This window comes from Chiloscyllium plagiosum, chromosome 2, assembly GCF_004010195.1.
Source record: "Chiloscyllium plagiosum isolate BGI_BamShark_2017 chromosome 2, ASM401019v2, whole genome shotgun sequence".
NCBI lineage: Eukaryota > Metazoa > Chordata > Chondrichthyes > Orectolobiformes > Hemiscylliidae > Chiloscyllium > Chiloscyllium plagiosum.
In genome coordinates this window covers 88427065-88432141 of record NC_057711.1, presented here as the reverse complement: position 1 = coordinate 88432141, position 5077 = coordinate 88427065, and the positions used below count along the sequence as shown (strand labels likewise).

Below are 5077 nucleotides of genomic sequence, written 5' to 3'. Positions count from 1 at the left end.
CTGTATTTTTTGAGTATCCGTTCTTCTTGATACGCTGTATAGGTAGTTCTCCTCTGTTTTCCGAAGTTTGTCTGTGCTGCAGTGTGTGGTGGCTCGTTGGAATAGTGTTCTGATACAGCTTTGTTTGTGTGTGTTGGGATGGTTGCTGGTGTAGTTAAGTATTTGGTCAGTGTTTGTCGGTTTTCTGTATACACAGGTTTGTAGTCCTCCGTTGTCCTTTCTTTCGACCGTGACGTCCAGGAATGCGAGTTTGTTGTCAGTTTCTTCCTCCTTGGTGAACTTTATGCCTGTGAGGGTGTTGTTGATTATGTTAACTGTCTCTTGTATCTTGTTTCGTTTTGTGATGACAAAAGGTGTCACCTACGTAGCGGACCCAGATTTTTGGTTCGATGGTTGGTAGGGCTGTTTGTTCTAGTCTTTGCATACTGCTTCTGCTATGAATCCTGATAGCGGAGATCCATAATCAAGGAGCCCCCCTCAGACCTATAGTCTCACTACCCGGAACACCAACTTACAGACTGGCCAAAGAACTACACGTGAGACTGAAATACCTAGTAGAAGAGTCACAGCAGTCCATCCACTCCACCCAGGAATTCCTAAAAATCAAAAACACCAAAATAGAGGAAGACAAAGCAATGATCTCATTCGACGTAACAGCATTGTTCACCTCCATCAACATCGACCTGGCAAAGGAAACACTTACCACACTTTTAGAAGAGACCATCACACACATCCCAACCACCATCAATCACTGTGCCAACGAAAACATCATGAAGCTAGTGGACCTGTGCCTCACCACTCACTTCACTTTCAACAACAACATAGTCTACAAACAAACCAACAGCACACCCATGGGATCTCCGCTATCAGGATTCATAGCAGAAGCAGTAATGCAAAGGCTACAACAAACAGCCCTACCAACCATCGAACCAAAAATCTGGGTCCGCTACGTAGCTGACACCTTTGTCATCACAAAACAAAACAAGATAGAAGAGACATTTAACATAATCAACAACACCCTCACAGGCATAAAGTTCACCAAGGAGGAAGAAACTGACAACAAACTCGCATTCCTGGACGTCACAGTTGAAAGAAAGGACAACAGAGAACTACAAACCTGCGTATATAGAAAACCGACAAACACTGACCAAATACTTAACTACACCAGCAACCATCCCAACACACACAAACAAAGCTGTATCAGAACACTATTCCAACGAGCCACCACACACTGCAGCACAGACGAACTTCGGAAAACTTCGGATACTTAAAAAATACAGTGCACAGATTCCTCAAGAACAAACCACTACAAGCAGACCAAACACAGCCAGAAACCCTAACCACCTTACCATACATCAAAGAAGTTTCAGGAATGACTGCCAGACTACTAAGACCCCTCGGAATCCTAGTAGCACACAAACCCACCAACGCTCTCAAACAAAAACTAAAACTTAAAAGACCCAGTACAACCCATGGACAAAACCAACGTCATCTACAAAATTCCATGCAAGGACTGCCACAAACACTACGTAGGACAAACAGGAAGAAAGTTAGCCACTAGGATACACGAACACCAGCTAGTCACAAAAAGACATGACCCTCTCTCCCTCGTTGCCCTACACACGGATGAAAAAAACCACCATTTCGACTGGGACAACACATCTATCCTGGGACAGGCTAAGCACAGACATGCCAGAGAATTCCAAGAGGCCTGGCACTTCAACCACAACGCCATAAACAAACACATAGATCTAAATGCCATCTAACAACCCCTCAGAAAATGAACAGGAAATGACATCACCACAAAACCCCAGGAACCCCATCCAGGAGAAAGATATAAATAGAAAGCAGGAGACAACAGCTTCGCTTCACTTGGAGGTCGCCACTGATGATGTTACCTAGCCAGGTAATGAAACATCTGGATATCAAACTTACAGCTCAGCGAGCAAACCTACACCCTAAATCTCCATGACTCTATGATTCTTAATTTCAGAATCATCTAATCAATTGTCAAAATTGGAAGTGAGTCACAAAACTTGGCCCAATCAACTCCAGGTTGGGGAAGAAGGTAGAGTGTACAAACAGTCAGAATTGATAATCACCGTTATTGAAAACGAACAAGTAAATGTCAGGCATAAAATGGATCAAGCCCGATTGTCATGCTCCTTACCTTGACTCAAAAATGAAGAATGATGAAGTCATGCACAGTAGCAGATAACCATAAAACCATATTTTTGAGTGTGTTAAGGCCTAAGAGAGGAAATTGGAAAGACATATCAATAATGTTTATGAATTTTAAAAAGACATTTAGTCATATAATATTAACCATATAGTTGGAATTATGCAGAACCTTAAGTACATTTTGATCATTATGCTGGTAAGCAATGCTGTATCTGTGACAGTATGTTGTTTTCAGGCTACCTAATCTGATTACTGTCCAGATAATTATTTTTCTCCCAGAAGAAAAGTTGTAATAGAGAACTAAATTTAAATAGAAAACTAGATGTATGACATTCTTAAACAACAATGAATTATGATGTTTAAATAGCTCTGATATGAAAGCACAAATTTCCTGACATTAGAATAAACGGTGGAAGGTGAAGCAAACCCTGTTAAATCCGCGCCATATCCACAACATGTGGCTATTACTGATTTACATGTTTAAATTATGCATCAATGTTTATGTTTACGTGTCACAAGGGAGTTTATTTAGTCCTGGGTCGGTTTGTTGGCAGAAACTGTGTAGATGGTACCTCTCCATACACGTCTTCCACAATGACATCATACTCAATGTATTTACTAAATTTTCAGTTAAACACTATGAAAGCAGCTCAAAAATTAAGTAAATATTTTGAACATATACGTGAAAATGCAAAATATTTAAACCTGCATTTGAGTGCTAAATGCAGAATTTGCATTCATAATAACAACTTCACAATAAAGAGAAATAGAATCCAGCGGACTTAGTGCCAATTTTTATTTCAAATCAAATCTTCACGAGTATTGATTTCTCTAAGTTTATATAAATTTTAATGTCTCTCGACAGGAACAAAACCATCCTCCTTCAATGACAGTGAACCTCAAGCACAGATGGGGGAGGGAGACGAGGCGGTGGAAAAGCAGAAAACAGACAAGCAAAACAAAACCTTGAGAGGTTAGATATCTTAGTAACTAAAAACGCAGCCCTACTTGCAGAAAAGTCCCTGGATGTTTGCAATTTGGGATGAGGAAAAGAGTCTGATGTCTGAAATCACAGCAGCAGTGTAGCAGCCATGATGCAGGTTAGCAATGCCGCATTATTTGTCTGCACGAGCAGCATTAGAATCAGGAGAGCCCGGGCTCGCATTTCAACCATCGCTCGCGCTCGAACAAAGGATCCGGAGCCGCCCTCCCTCCCTTTCTCTGTCCTTCTCTCACACTCACTCGTTCCTCTTCACTCCACTCCTCACCTCTCCCCTCCCCTCCAATCCCCTTCCCTCCCTCTCTCCCTTCCTTTTCACTCCACTCCTTCACACACTCACTTCATCCCCCACTTGTGCTGCCTCTTTCTTCTCTGTTATTCTCTTCTCCCCGTTACCTCACCCTGTGTCGCTGTTCGCATTATTCAGTTAGCACAAAAAAAAACCCTTTACCTTCGTTTTATATATATATTTGCATATATACACATGTAGATCTAGGTATGGACAAAATCAGAGTCTGTGTCACCCGCGCCCACAAAACATTACGGCACCGTCTCACACAGTTACACACTGCAGGAACGACGACGCTAACACTCATTCGCCCCCTGCCAGATAGTGAGCTCTCACACAATTCCGCCTCGGTCTGTAACGGTCAGGTAACGTCGCGTAGGGTCGACTTCCTGCCAGAAAGTGTTCCTACTGATTTTCTGTGCAGCAGCGAGGAAACAGAGCACTGCTGGCCTACCCTTCACTGACATTATGCAGATACAAGAGGCTGTATTGTAAGAAGACTCAACTATTCTCATTCCCTCCCCTGCATTGTACGCAGGCGCGCCAGTTTAAAGCTCCCGGGTTTCTTTTGTTCTCATTTGAACCTAGAAGATGGCTGTGAAAACAAGTTTTGGGAACATACTTAAAGGATATTTTGTGTTAGCCTCAATGTTTTAAATGAGGCTTGTGGGTCTACCATAATTTCCTTGGCCAGTTTATTTAACTGGATAAGTTAATTTTGGAACAGTAATAAATGATTTTATTCGTGCAAAGCGATGCATCACAAAAGTGAAAACCTTATTTACAAATCAGACCAGATACTTAGGTAGTATAACATAATATGCATTTACAAAGCACCTCACGTTATAAAATATGCCATAATGCTACAAAGCAAAACTTGACACTCTACCCTTAGTTGAGAGTGTGGTGCTGGAAAAGCATAGCAGGTTAGGCAGCATCTGAGGAGCAGGAACATCGACGTTTAGGGCCGTAGCCCTTCACCGCCCTGAGGTCCAGTGACCAAAAGCTTGATCAAAGAGGTAGGTTTTAATGAGCGTTTAACATGAAGAAAGTGAAGTGGAAATGTTTAGGCATGCCCCAGAGCTTGGGGTCTACGTATCTGATGGCAAATTCATTGATAATGGGGTGATTAAAGACAGGGGTGCTCAGTAAGGCAGAAGTAGAGAAGTGCAGATATCTTGCAGAGGTGTAGAGTCATTGAGACATAGTTATATAGCACAGAAACAGACCCTTTGGTCCAACTTGTCCATGCTGACCAGATATCCTAAATTGATCTAATCCCACTTGCCAGCATTTGGCCCATATCACTCAAAACCCATTCAATTCATTTATCCTTCCAGATGCTTTTACATGTTATAAGTAATCTTATACACCTTCACCACTTCCTCTGGCAATTCAGTCCATACATGGACCAGCCTGTGTGTGAAAATGTTTCTCCTTACGTCCCTTTTGAATCTTTTCCCTCTCACCTTAAACCCATATCCTTGTTTTGGGCTCCACTATCCAGGGCAAAAGACCGTGACTATCCACTCTATCCATATCCATCATGATTTCTGCAGGGAAGATAGTCCCAGCTGATTAAGCCTCTTGCTTTAGCTCAAACCCTC

General features: G+C 42.1%; 1 protein-coding gene across 5 annotated transcripts in view; it reads right to left on the bottom strand.

Annotated features, from left to right (window-relative positions):
• LOC122561700 (spindlin-W) overlaps nt 1-3945 on the bottom strand; it is a 77993-nt gene extending 74048 nt beyond the window's left edge. For 3 of the 5 annotated variants that reach the window (XM_043713762.1, XM_043713753.1, XM_043713727.1), the window contains exons 1-2: nt 3633-3800; nt 2171-2250 (exon numbers count right to left, since the gene is read on the bottom strand). The gene's annotated coding sequence lies outside the window, so the exon portion shown is untranslated. The other 2 variants (XM_043713744.1, XM_043713736.1) reach the window with 2 other exon arrangements.
• Nucleotides 3946-5077: the final 1132 nt, after the last annotated feature.